Here is a 13,884-nt window from a genome sequence, read left to right as displayed (position 1 = left end):
GTTAATGAAAAACCTAAAGGCAGCTTACAGAATACATCCTGTGGCGTTCTGGGTGGTATGCAACCCTTAAGTTCACCAAGAGACTCTGTGATGAGCCTCAGAAATACTTTCATAACATATTTTATTTAATTCTTCCTAAAATAAAAATCCTGCAGTGATTTCTCTGCTTGATGGGGGTCCTAACATCCTAACCTTGAGAGGGAGAGCTGTCTGCAGAATCCCAGCTTCAGGTAGTCTGGTGTGTGGTGACCAGGTCTCATGTGATGCAGGGAGCTGTTCTGCATCCAGAGGAGATTTTTGCTTGTGGAGAAGTTCCTTTTTTAATGTGAAAAGCAGGAGTAAAGAAGCAGCAGAGAATTTTATGACATAGTTTTTCTGCTGAAATCTCCACCAGTAACACCTTCCATCATCTTCCAGTCTCCTCAGCATCCCTCTGCTTTCTGAAGCCTTCCTGCCAGACGCTGTGAGGAATGACTGCAACATGAACCAGACATGGCGCTCTGCATCATAGATCCTCCAGATGTTTCAGGCGGCGTGCAGTAGGTTCCTCCTGCTGTTGCAGAACTTCCCAGTCATCTATTTTTATAACAACAGAAAGTTCAGATAATTAGTCCAGAACCAGACATTCAGACTTTGTCCTTTTTGGTGCTATTAAGTGGAATGCGCATGTTTTTGGCATTCAAACCTGTAGAAGAGGAGTTGGCTGAGTAATACCTGTCTCTGTCTGTCCGCTGTGCTTCTCAGCAACTGGAGAGTTTCTTTCAGAAGCAATTTTCTTGTTTTCTCATAGTCTCTTCCTCTGGTCACACAACCAGACTACCGGAGTCCTTCCTGGATCCTCCCTTGTCTCCTTTCCTGCATCCTTCTCCTCATTAGCGCTTAACAGGACATCCGGTTTCATGTCAAAAACCCATCTGTATGTCTCACAGTCCACATCTTCACCATCCCTGTCCCTCCTTTTCTTCTCCTTCACTCCATCCTACCTTCTCTTTCTCTCCCGGTTTTTGTCCACGTCTGGTTTGTCCTTCTGTCTTGTTCCCAGTAGCTCTCTCTCTCTCTCTCATCCCATTTCCCAGCAGTGTGTGTGCCCCCAGCTGCCCCCCTCCCCATTTAACTCATCAATAACCATGCTGCATGGCTGTGCATTAGGAAAATTGGTTCTCTGCGACGCAGAGCTGTTTTACCAAAGTAATCACAGCTGATGGCAAGAGAGGGAGAGAGATGATCTGGCTTAAATTCTGCTGCTGCTGAAGTATGGCCTGCTGCAGCATGCACACACACATGCACACTCACTGTCACCATTATTCAAGTGAACGTAAAAGCAAGAGGCTGGTTGGATTGGTCAACTTCTGAACTCAATTAAAGTATGAGAAACCTGCTTCCTTACGGTCCAATTCAATAACCCTCATTGGGCCAGAGTACAACACTGTACCGTGTGCTGAGAAAGATTTGTTTTCATCCGTATCAGCACTCAAATATCAGCAGTTTCCTTTCAAACACGCTGATCACATATCAAAAACTCACGTCATGGCTGAGAAGACATTTCTGCTGCTGGTTAGCTCTGGTGTGCTGTTTATCTAAAGAAACTTTAAGTCCCAGATCCTCAGTTCATTTGAAGGTAAAGAGTCCACCTGACAGAGATAAAAACAAACCACTCATATCTTTTTGGTCGATTTGGTTCACTGCCATCAGCACCTGTTAAGGAATAGTGCAGGAAAGAGCCTCCAAGAAGTTAGGCACACAGATGCTTCTCAACCCGATTCCTTTATTTGGGTCACTGGTGGGGCAGTGAAGGACTGGCAGAAGACTGGAAGGCAGGGGGCAGGCTGAAGACTGGAAGGCAGGGGGCAGGCTGAAGACTGGAAGGCAGGGGGCAGGCTGAAGACTGGAAGGCAGGACGGGCTGAAGACGCTGGCAAGCAGACGAACTGGCAATGGCTGGACCGTTCCTCAGGGCCATAGCCCTCCCAATCCACCAAAAACTGCAACCCCCGGCCCCGATAACGAGAATCCAAAAGACAACGAACCGAAAACGCAGGACCCCGATCCACAAGACGGGGGGGGAGGCGGGGGCCTGGAAGGAGGGGCCAAAGCAGAAGTAGAGACCGGCTTGAGTTGAGAGACGTGGAAAGTCGGGTGAATTCTCATGGTCCTGGGCAACTTGAGACGCAACGTTGTGGGATTGATGACCTTAATGATGTCAAACGGACCAATGTAATGGGGAGAGAGCTTCTTCGACTCAGTATGTAAGGGAACATTGGTAGCAGACAACCACACCTTGTCACCAATGCAGTAGGCGGGTGCCGGAGACCGGCGGCGGTCCGCATAGTCCTTAGATCTCCCCACAGACTTAAGCAAGGCGGTCGTCACCTCCCTCCAAATCCTCCGGCACCGGTTGAGGTGATGCTGTACAGAGGGAACTGCCAAGTCACGTTCCTGAGAAGGGGACAATGGGGGCTGATATCCCAAGGAACATTCAAACGGGGATTTGCCAGAGGCAGAGCTGACGAGAGAGTTATGGGCATATTCAATCCAAGGTAGGAACTTGCTCCATGAACTCTGGTAAGCACCTGTCACACATCGGATAGTCGCCTCTAATTCTTGATAACATGTAGACGGAAAACATGATAGACCAAATGATCAGCAGTCTCTGAAGCTGTGGGCAGTTTGGGCAGAGCAACTAAATGGGCAGCCTTGGAGAAACGGTCAATGACTGTAAGAATAACAGTCTTGCCATGGGATACAGGTAACCCAGTGATGAAGTCTAAGGCAATATGGGACCATGGTCGACTGGGGACAGGAAGGGGTCTGAGGAGTCCAGGAGGACGTTGATGGGATGCTTTGGAGCGGCTGCAGTTGGGACAAGCAAGGACAAAAGCGCGAACATCTGCCACCATACTGGGCCACCAGAAAGTGCGTTGCAGGAAGGTGAGAGTTCGATTCATGCCAGGATGACAAGTTAGCCGGGAAGAATGCCCCCATTGAAGAACCTGGGAACGCACCACAGACGGGACAAACAGTTTGCCAGGGGGTCCCCCTCCAGGATCTGGTTCTTCTCGTTGAGCCTGCCTGATCTTGGTCTCCAGGTCCCAAGTGAGAGCAGCCACAATCCGTGAAGCAGGTAAGATGGTCTCAGTTGTTTGTTCTACAGCTGAATGCAAACGGGACAAGGCATCGGGTTTAATATTACGAGACCCAGGTCGGTAAGAAATTGTGAAGTCAAATCTGTCAAAGAACAGGGACCCACGAGCCTGCCGGGAGTTTAGACGCTTAGCTGTTCGCAGGTAAGACAGATTTTTGTGATCAGTCCACACTATGAACGAATGTTTTGCCCCCTCCAGCCAATGACGCCATTCCTCCAAGGCAAGTTTTATAGCCAGCAACTCACGGTTTCCAACATCGTAATTCTGTTCGGCTGAAGTTAGACGGCAGGAATAAAAGGCACAAGGATGGAGTTTTCCATCGGATTCTGCCCGTTGAGAAAGTACAGCCCCAACCCCCACTTCAGAGGCATCCACCTCGAGGATGAACTGTCGGGCCGGATCAGGTTGTGCAAGAATGGGGGCAGAGACAAAACGGCGCTTCAATACCTGAAAGGCCTCCTCAGCCTCTGGGTTCCAGGAAAACGGAACCTTAGTTGAAGTCAGTCTAGTAAGTGGAGCGGCAATGCTACTGAAGTTCTTGATGAAGCGCCTGTAGAAATTTGAGAAACCCAGGAAGCGCTGAAGTTGTTTCCTATTCTCTGGAGTTGGCCAGTCAGCAACTGCCTGAATCTTGGAGGGGTCAGCCATAAGCTGCCCTTTCTGGATGATATGACCAAGAAACCCAACCGTGTTCACATGGAACTCACACTTCTCTGCCTTCACGAAGAGTTTATTTTCGAGGAGTCGTTGTAGAACCTTGCGAACATGGATTTCATGCTCAGACTCTGTATGGGAAAAAATGAGAATGTCATCCAAGTACACAAACACAAAACGATTCAGGAAGTCCCTCAAGATGTCATTCACTACAGCCTGAAAAACTGCTGGTGCATTGGTTAACCCAAAGGGCATAACCAGATACTCAAAGTGCCCCAAAGGTGTGTTGAATGCTGTTTTCCACTCATCTCCATCACGAATGCGGACAAGATGGTATACATTCCTAAGGTCCAATTTTGTGAATATCTGAACTCCATCTAGGATTTCAAATGCTGAACTGAGCAATGGAAGAGGGTACTTGTTCTTTACTGTGATGGCATTGAGACCTCTGTAGTCAATACAGGGGCGTAGGGATCCATCTTTCTTTTTGACAAAAAAGAAACCTGCTCCCAAAGGAGAGGATGATGGGCGGATTATACCGGCAGCCAAGGAATCTTGGATGTAAGTCTCCATAGCAGCTCGCTCAGGACGAGACAGATTGTAGAGCCTGCTGGTGGGCAAGGGGGCACCAGGCAACAGCTCAATAGCAATATCATACGGCCGGTGTGGAGGTAATGACAACGCTCTCTCTTTACTGAATACTTCATTGAGATCGTGATAGACATCAGGGACTTGAGATATATCAGGAGCTTCAGGTGGTTTAGGGGCACAAGTTCCGGGGTTGGCAGCATGCAGACAGGAAGAATAACAGAGTTGGCTCCAAGCCTTAATCCTGCCTGTCTCCCAGTCTATGTGGGGATTGTGGGTCTTGAGCCATGGAAAACCCAACACTAGAGACGAACTTGGAGAAGGCAGGACAAACAACACAATCTCCTCTTGATGGTTTCCAGAAATCAACAAAGAAAGGGGAGCAGTGATATGCGTGACTTCACCGATAACCTTTCCATCCAGTGCCTTGACAATTTGAGTTTGTTCCAGAGGGGTAATAGGGAGGCCTGACTCAATCGCGAAGGTTTGGTCGATAAAATTAGCCTCAGCACCGGAATCAACCAGAGCAGAGACAGAAAGAGAAACCAGATGATTAGACAGAGTGGCAGGGAGCGAAACACGCAGTGGAGGTTCATGATCAGTTGGATGCCTGCTCATCAGTACCCCCACTCTTACTGACGAGCTCTCCCTTTTGGCGCCACAAGCTGATTGGGGCAGGTAACCACACGGTGACCTGGTCGTCCACAGTACAGACACTCACCCGCCCGAAATCGTCTCTCTCTCTCCTCTGATGAAAGGTGAGCATGACCCACCTGCATGGGCTCCTCAGTAACTGGTGGTATTGCCCTCTCCTGGGTCAGGAGAGGGGCTCTTGAAGGACCAGCGAGGTGGAAGGCTGGGTCTCTTTGAGGTGGGGCGGGTTGCTCTGTTACGTCTTCTCTCCCAAAGACGATTATCTAATTTAATAGCCAGAGAAATGACTTGGTTTAGATCGGATGGCAAATCACGAAGTGCAAGCTCATCTTGGAGATTTTCGGACAGTGCATTCAGAAATACTCCCTGTAAGGCAGGCTCGTTCCATCCAGAGTCAATAGCCAGGGTCTGGAACTCCACCGAAAATTCTGCCACACTCCGTGATCCCTGTCGCAGATGGAGCAGTCGCCTTGCTGCCTCTCCGCTCCTGTCTGGATGATCAAACACATTCCTTATTTCTGAGAGAAATTCATCTAGAGAGAGGCGAGAGACAGTATGGCTGGCATCAAAAGCCTCAGCCCAAGCTAGAGCTCGTCCTTGTAAAAGACCCATGATATACAGAATCCTTGACTGGTCGGAGGTAAATGTCAGTGGTCGCTGCTGGAAAACCATATTGCATTGAAGCAGAAACCCTCTGCACTTATCTAAATCACCAGAATAAGGTGCAGGGTCTGGCATGTAGGACTCCTGTGGTGTAGACCGCGAGGTCAACTGAGGAACTGGAGGGGAAGCAGCTGCAGAAACAGAGGCAGAGGTTAGGTTCACAGACAGTTTGGAGATTTGGTCAGTCAAAAAGGCAACACTCTGTGTGAGACACTGGTTGGATTCCATTAGAGAGCGTAGTAATTGGTCATGCTGACCCAACAACTGTCCCTGACTTGCCAGAGCCTGCTGGAGGAGCTCTGAACGTCCCCCGGGTTGAGTCTCTGAAGGCTCCATTTGAACCTTTTGGCCAGTTCGTTCTGTTAAGGAATAGTGCAGGAAAGAGCCTCCAAGAAGTTAGGCACACAGATGCTTCTCAACCCGATTCCTTTATTTGGGTCACTGGTGGGGCAGTGAAGGACTGGCTGAAGACTGGAAGGCAGGGGGCAGGCTGGGCAGGCTGAAGACTGGAAGGCAAGAGGCAGGCTGGGCAGGCTGAAGACTGGAAGGCAGGACGGGCTGAAGACGATGGCAAGCAGACGAACTGGCAATGGCTGGAAAGCAGTCCTCAGTTTTATCAGCCAGGCTGGAACGAGGAACAGCTGCAGCCAATCAGTCAGGATGCACCTGAGGAACAATATCACATCCTTCCAGGCCCAACAGGAGCTAGTGGGGACACTGGAGACTTGGTCCGTGGAGCTGACGGGGGCAAGGAGACAAAGAAACAGAGGGCTGAACACAGACACAAAGGAATAGGATGGACTCAGGGCGGGATGTGCTGGTGGATCCCTGAGAGAGTCTCTGCAACCTCTTTGGTCTCAACCAGCACCTCTACCATTCCTGGCTGCTCCAGACATCATGGTCACAAACTTCCAGGCTCCTGCCAGCTGAACGGGGATGGGGTTGGGAGCTGCCATACAGTCGGCGTTGTGCTTCGTGGATGAATGAACCACAAAGAAATCTTTGTCAATACTGTCCATACCTGCTGCACGGTTGGCAGATTCATTCTGTCATGGAGGGGTGCTGAGGTGTGGACCCATATTGCAGGTAACCAGGCGGGGATGCAGGATGAAGCAGGTTTTTATTCCAAGAGGCAGGAACACAGGAGACATGCGACACAGGGAACTAACTAAACATAATGAATCTGTGCTGGAGAACAGAAAACTAAGGGTATAAATATGCAGGAACAAAACAAGACACAGGGGAGGTGAATGAACCAACTTGACCAGATGAATCAAATGAACAGAAACAAAAGCTAAACAAGAAACAAGACACAAGGGAATTAAATTGTAAAAACTTTTATTATTTACTTTAGTCACATTTCTGTGTCAAAGTCAGTCGGTGGGTGAATAGAAGGGGACGGGTCTGAAGGACTTGATTTTTTACAAATATTATTTGGGGTGCAGAGCACTTTCCGAAGATGACTCCATTGTCCTACTAAACCCCTGCATTTTAGAGATCCAGATAATAGATAAGAAAATTGAATGAAGAAGTGGGGCATTAGAACTCGCCAGGAAATATTCCATATTCACCATTCCAAATGTCTATCTAAAACAGTGAGGAATGGTGCCCTCTAACCTGTAATAAATAGGGAATAGGATTATGAACATTACAACTCACCAGGAAACATTACATATTCACCATTCCAAATGCCTATTTCAAAAAAGGTAGGGATGGTGCCCTCTAAACACCAATGAACAGGAAAATGGAATATGGAAGACAAGGCATTACCAACCCACAGGAAGTAAAGTGCTGAGTGTAAATAAAACAAAACAAAGTTGGATAAATGAAAGTACTTTTATTAATCTTCAATTTCTCTGATCACAAATACTTTAGGCCGGGTCAGTTATAATAGAGTCGAGCTGAGAGGTGTCTTTGCCCTGTGTCTGACTTGTGTTTGTGCAGTCCAGATCAGGTGTAATAGAGTTTAGTTGGGGGGCGTCTGCAACCTCTTTTTGACTTGTGGTTGATCTGTCCAGATCAGGTGTAATGGAGTCAACCTTTGGGATTTTACCAACCTCCATGTGACCCATGGTGGAGCAGGCCAGGTCAGGCATAATTGAGTGGAGCTGGGAGGCATCTGCAACCTCTGACTTGTGATTGAGTGGTTTGGATCAGGTGTAATGGAGTCAAGTTGGGGGATTGCAGTCACCTCCATGTGACTTGTGGTGGACTTAGAATGGGCAGGCTGGAATGTGTGGGAAGGGTGTTGTGCCATGATCTTGCTCAGTTTTTTCAGTACCACACTGCATGGTTTTGGTGGCTCTATAAAGAGCATTTTGGGGGGTGGATACTTTGGCAGATAATCATCCTCCTTGTCATCCAGCTTGGAAGAAAAATTCCTCCACGGCAGATTCTCCTGACTCCTCATCATTGTAGTTGGGCTCCTCTTCACTGGATGAACTGGATGTTTCAAGCAGCTTACGCTTCCTACTCTGGCAAGTCTGCCTTTCTCTAGTCACTTGCTGGTTTGGAAAGTCTTCCTGTGGCCTCACACGAGTTTGTGCTGATTCTAATGCCTTCAGGTGGAGTTCTCGGACTTTGAAGGCTTTGGCCATACTACATAAAACTTTTCTGCTGTCTTTTGGTCATGGCACATTGCCTTGGCAACTAACATCTGTTCCTCAGGTTTGAGGTGCCTGTTTGCCTAAAAAGCAAAGATGAATAATATTTTACAAGCTAAGCAACAAAATGTATCAAATCTTGACTTCAGTCTAATCACTCTGTCTGAAGACTTGTGGGGAGAGATTTAGTGTTAGGTGTTCTGAGTTGACATAATTGTGAACTTGTGCTATACAACTGAACTTGACTCACAACAAAATTGAACGTGCACAGGGGGAGCAAGACAGTTTAAAAGAAAGGTGAGATTTACCTGGGTTGCCACTGAAGAACGGATCTGACCAAAACTCACTTTTCTATGAAGACCAGCATCCTCCCATGCACTCTGCAGCATTTGTATTGGCTTCTTTATTTGACTGCCATTGTTTGTGTGTAGTAGGTATGGAGTTGAGGCACCATCCTCACAACAAGACTCATAAAGGACATTGCGCAACCAGAAGTACTCTTCTGCATCTAGGCAGATAGCTGCTTGCCCAAAAGTACTTGATGTTTTGTGCTCATCCACCTGTGATAAAGTATGTTTCATGACATTAAACTGATTATCAATTTTTGTGAATAAAAATGAAAGTGACTTCAATGAGATTGACTGAACTTTTTTTTTTGCACAATACTCACCAGAACTTGGAATTTCTGGCCATTGTCCCACTGTTCTGCTTCCCGAACACTGGCCTTGGTCATGTGGGTCATAACCATAGACCGATGTCCGGTAAGAATAGCAATGTATCCCTGAAGATACCCCATTAGGAGATTGTGGTTTTTGGAATCATGCGTCTTGGTGAGCTCTTATGCAAAGTTTGATAAAGAAAAAGCAGCTTGACCCTTCCCTTATCAAGGTTACATTGAAGGTAGGCATGACAATGATGCAGGGACATTGCTGCCTCAAAGAATTGCCTTTTTCACTTTCCATTTTGCCACTTAAAACTGTTAGTGTTAGGGATTGATTGAAAGTTAAATGGCAAAATGGAAAGTGGAAGAGGGCTGTTTCTTGCTACAGGGAGCAGTCAGAGACTTATTTGAGAACCCCAAAGAGTATCCCAAGCACAACCACACTTTGCCAAACATGTGGCCAAGGGACAAATGCAACAACAGGATTGGACCCGTGTGTGTAGCATATGTGTAAAATTTTCAACACTGAAATATGATTGTGGGCTTTGTGGGGGTCCAGACAACATACATAAAAAATATTTTAATTCAGTTGAAAAATGTTTTAGAGTTAACGTTTTTTGTCTGTAAATAAGTTATCAAACAAGACTGGAATACTTTCTTTTGCAGCAACCATGAACTTCAACTCATCACCGGTGGGGAGGAGGTCATCTAAAAAGTACATTTTAGAAGATAAATTTAAATAGGTGAATGAGAAATAAAAGTGGAACAAAAAAATGTGGGAAACTTACTTGTCTTTTTCCGCATCACTTTTTGGCAGTGAACCGTGACTGCCTTTGTTATATCATGGCAAAGTCTCTTGAGCTCATATTGGAGCTGGTCGAGCTCCTGCTTTTTCAGCATGCCGCCTATTAAAAAAATGGGCTTGAACATGACGACCATGTTTTTTTTTTATAGTAGTTGGGGCATAGCCCTTCTTCCTCAAGTAAAAAAAAGTAGTTTACAAAATAATAAATTTACTGTGTTCAGTCCTTTATGTATACAGAAAACTTACAATAAACAACTCTGAGGGCACCCTGCACACAAAATCAACTTAAATACTTAGTCCAATTAAGGGTCACAGGAAGATAGAGTCTATCCCAGCACTCATTGAACAAGAGGCAGGGTACACCCCAGATAGGTCGCCAGTCTATCACAGGGCCAACACAAAACCACACACAATCATTCCTAGGGAGGATTTAGAGTAACCAGTTAACCTAACATGCATGTCTTTTGATGGTGGGAGGAAGCTGGAGAACCCAGTGTTAAGGAATAGTGCAGGAAAGAGCCTCCAAGAAGTCAGGCACACAGATGCTTCTCAACCCGATTCCTTTATTTTGGTCACTGGTTGGGGCAGTGAAGGACAGGCTGAAGACTGGAAGGCAGGGGGCAGGCTGAGCAGGCTGAAGACTGGAAGGCAGGACGGGCTGAAGACGATGGCAAGCAGACAAACTGGCAATGGCTGGAGAGCAGTCCTCAGTTTTATCAGCCAGGCTGGAACGAGGAACAGCTGCAGCCAATCAGTCAGGATGCACCTGAGGAAAAATATCACATCCTTCCAGGCCCAACACCCAGAGAGAACCCATACATACACAGGGAGAACATACAAACATGACACACAAAGACCACTGTTCAAACCCATTTTGGCAACAAAGGAATTTCAATTAGTTGAACTTAATTTATTTTTGTCCAACTTACTGCCGCAACCTATCTAGTCGAAAGAGGAAACGGAGGTTTGCTGTGCCTGCAGTGAAGGGAAGGCCCGAGAGCATGTATAAAATGAATCGCTGTACATGGCTTCTGGTCTGCTTCGCATTCTCAAGGTCTTTGCGAGATGTCCGTCCCCCCGCACAGAATTTTTGGAAGTTGTTGAGTGTTACAACTGTAAATAAAGGGGTAACATCCCATAAATTCATATTGGTCAAGAAGAATAGATGAGATTCATGGATGTCTGATATTACCATGGGAGGTCGATGATGCAGTCTTTTCCTCGTATTCACCCTTTTGTGCTGCCTGATGTTTTTTTTGCTTCTGTTGTGGTGTCATCTCAGATAGGCCATCATTTCTGCCCCCTTGGGATGGAGTACGGCTAGATATTATGGCCCTCGTCTCTAATCTACAAAAAAATGAAACAGAGTTGAGGACAGCAGCTCCCCATCTCCACTGTACAAAAGTGGAAAAAAAAACCCTACTCCACAAAGTCCCAGATAAGTCTCCCTGTCCTATATGTCTTGCATGTAGTCGCTGCCACCAGTCTGTCTGTCTGTGCAAGTACATGGTTTGGCTCACCACATAATGATCAAAGCAAGAAGTTTTAAAAGTACAGATTGAGTGCCCTTTGAAAGTCACAAAGATTCCAGACAATGAAATATGGTTCTTTAGTAAAGAAAAAAATAACATGTCAATCTAAAGTGTTTTGACTTAGGTAAATAATTATTGACCCCTCATCATGATGTCTTCTTGCCATGGTACAAGACCTTGAGGTGTCAGAAAGAACTCATAAAAATCATTTCTTGTAATGTGAGCTGCCCTTGATATTCGGACTCCAGATAAGTTTCCTGCATCCTGGAAGTTGCTGTCCCCTTCCACCTGTCTCCTCCATTTGCCACTCTGCAGCGCTCCAGAAGCAGCAGTTGAGTCTGCAAAGTTTGCAGGGATGTATCTTACAGCTGGGGCATTAGCAGCATCTCTGTAAGCAAGGTAGTCGTGAAGAGCAACACAGGCCTTGACCATATCCCCAACCTTGTCATCAGACATACACTCTAAATATCGTCCATTTTGGCGCAAGGATGCATTTTCAATCACGTCTGGCACGAGAGTGGCGGTAATTGAAGATGAGTTGTCTCGCTGTGAGATTCCAATCTGTACCACAGACAAAAATAACATGCAGTTATGACACTTATTATTTTATACATATTTAGTTGTCTCAAGATGTTCCAGCAGGATTCAAACAGTCAATACAGCATCGTACCTGAATAGGGACGAGTGAGGTTGACATGTAGAGGAAATGCAGCATCTCCTACAAACATGTATGGAGTCTTGATCGTTGTCCCAGGGAGATGAGCTGGTGGCAGCAGAGGAAGATGCCCGTTCTTAAGTGCAGACCCAAATAAACCTCTCCACCATCGCTTTCTTTGCTGTAGGCCCCAACATAGACCATTGTTAAGCAGTTGTTGGGAATTTTAGTTGTTATAATATTTTGAGTTCATATTATGATCATCTTTTATAAGTCTTACATTGATGTTCTTCATTAATCCTCATGTACAAGTTAAAAGTTTTCCTCTGTGTGCTGTTTGGATAAACAGGACATTCCAGTGACGTGCAAGGTCAGAGTGGTCTGACCAAATTTGATAAACATTTGATTCCTATCAGAATGGTATCTTTACGAAGAGCATTGACATATGCATTGGACTTTTGAACCAAGCAACCCCCCCCCCCCCCCACACACACACACACACAGACACACACACACAGAATTGTATCAACTTGTATGAATGTTCTGAGATGAGCCTCCTTGCAAGTTGAACAAGATCGTCTCCTCTGATTTAATGATAATTGTGTTAAGAGTTTAAACTTAGCAGTACCGTGCATCACACTGCCATCAAAATAATGGATTGGTGACCTTCATAACTACAAACCTGTAAATACAAACCTTCATAACTACTTCATAGCTTCCTGCTTTTGGTAGGGCTTTGATTTTCACATTTCCCATAATAGCCCTGACACAACTGGGAAAGTTCCACCACCTCCAAAAGTCCTAGGTGACATCAACCATCTGTGCTGGCGATGGGAAGGCTACAAAGTCATCCTTCAAGGCGATCCAAATCGCCTTGCACACCTTGGAGACAATGGAGCACACAGTTGTCAACCCCATTTTGTAGCTTGCAGCTACGCTGCTCTGTGTGCTACCAGAGGCTAATGTTCAGAGTCTCTCATGAATAGAGATCGGCATGCTGTGTGTGGGTGCGTGCTGAATAAACAGCATAATCCGATAGAAAAGCTCATCAAAGCGACAGTCTAAAATATGAAAAGTGTCTCTTGTTGTCTATGGAATGTTTTTAGTTTCAGTTTAACCAAACACAAAAGCAACAACACAAAAGGAATCTGACCTATGACAGTACAGGCTTTCAGAGCAGATAGACTAATGAAGTTGTTGGATCTCAGATGATAGTTAGGAAAGATGCAAAAGTGAGAAGAGGTATTGGGGTATTTTCCTTAATAGTGTCCTGAGGGTGAACAGGAGCCAGTGATGAAGACACCTAGTGTGGAGCGCGGGCCAGCCTGTCATCTCAAAGATGAGTGAAGTATGGTGTACCAGTGGCAAAGCGAATGAATGAGTGGCAGAGCGCATGCAGGCAGTTGAGGGCACATTTGGGAGCCATTTTGTAGGTGATGTCGCCATAATCCAGCATAGGGAATATGGTCATTTTCACCAGGATGAGTTAAGCAGAGTGTGTAAAGGATGCCTTCTGACGATAAAGAAACACAAGTCTGGCCCTAATCCAACCTGTAGATTATGAATATGAAGCTTTAACAAAACCAAGGTATTTGTAAGAGCTGTTGAACTCCAGTTCTGAACCATCAGCACAGGTGATCTTTGGGGGACTAATGATACTGTTTTGATGACTGAATATTATGCATTTAGTTTTCTTTGAATTGGGACGCAGATGGAGGTTGTGAAAGGACCTCTCAATAGAAGTGAGACTGAGTTGGAGGATGGCTGCGGGAGAGTGGAGTGAGGAGCCAGATGAGTAAATAATGGTGTTGTCAACATAGAAATGTATTTGGGAAGCACCAACGTGCTTGGCCACGTCATTTATGTGAATGGAAAACAAGGCTGGGTCCAAGATGGAATCTTGGGGCACACCAGTGGAGATGTTTAG

General features: G+C 46.0%; 1 long non-coding RNA gene across 2 annotated transcripts; it reads right to left on the bottom strand.

The window, feature by feature from the left end:
• Positions 1 to 10,374: 10,374 nt before the first annotated feature.
• LOC306761613 lies at positions 10,375 to 12,350 on the bottom strand. Of its 2 annotated transcripts, XR_013771481.1 has the most exons (6): positions 12,238 to 12,350; positions 11,973 to 12,138; positions 11,761 to 11,863; positions 10,963 to 11,117; positions 10,700 to 10,883; positions 10,375 to 10,556 (listed from the first exon to the last, which is right to left on the bottom strand). It is a non-coding gene; the product is annotated as an uncharacterized lncRNA (long non-coding RNA). The 2 variants fall into 2 exon arrangements; XR_013771480.1 differs by having other exon boundaries at positions 10,963 to 11,863.
• Positions 12,351 to 13,884: the final 1,534 nt, after the last annotated feature.

The sequence above is a fragment of the Telmatherina bonti genome, assembly GCF_933228915.1.
Source record: "Telmatherina bonti genome assembly, chromosome: 10".
Classification (NCBI taxonomy): Eukaryota; Metazoa; Chordata; class Actinopteri; order Atheriniformes; family Telmatherinidae; genus Telmatherina; species Telmatherina bonti.
The sequence above is the reverse complement of the archived record's forward strand: the minus strand, read 5'-3'. Positions and strand labels throughout refer to the sequence as shown.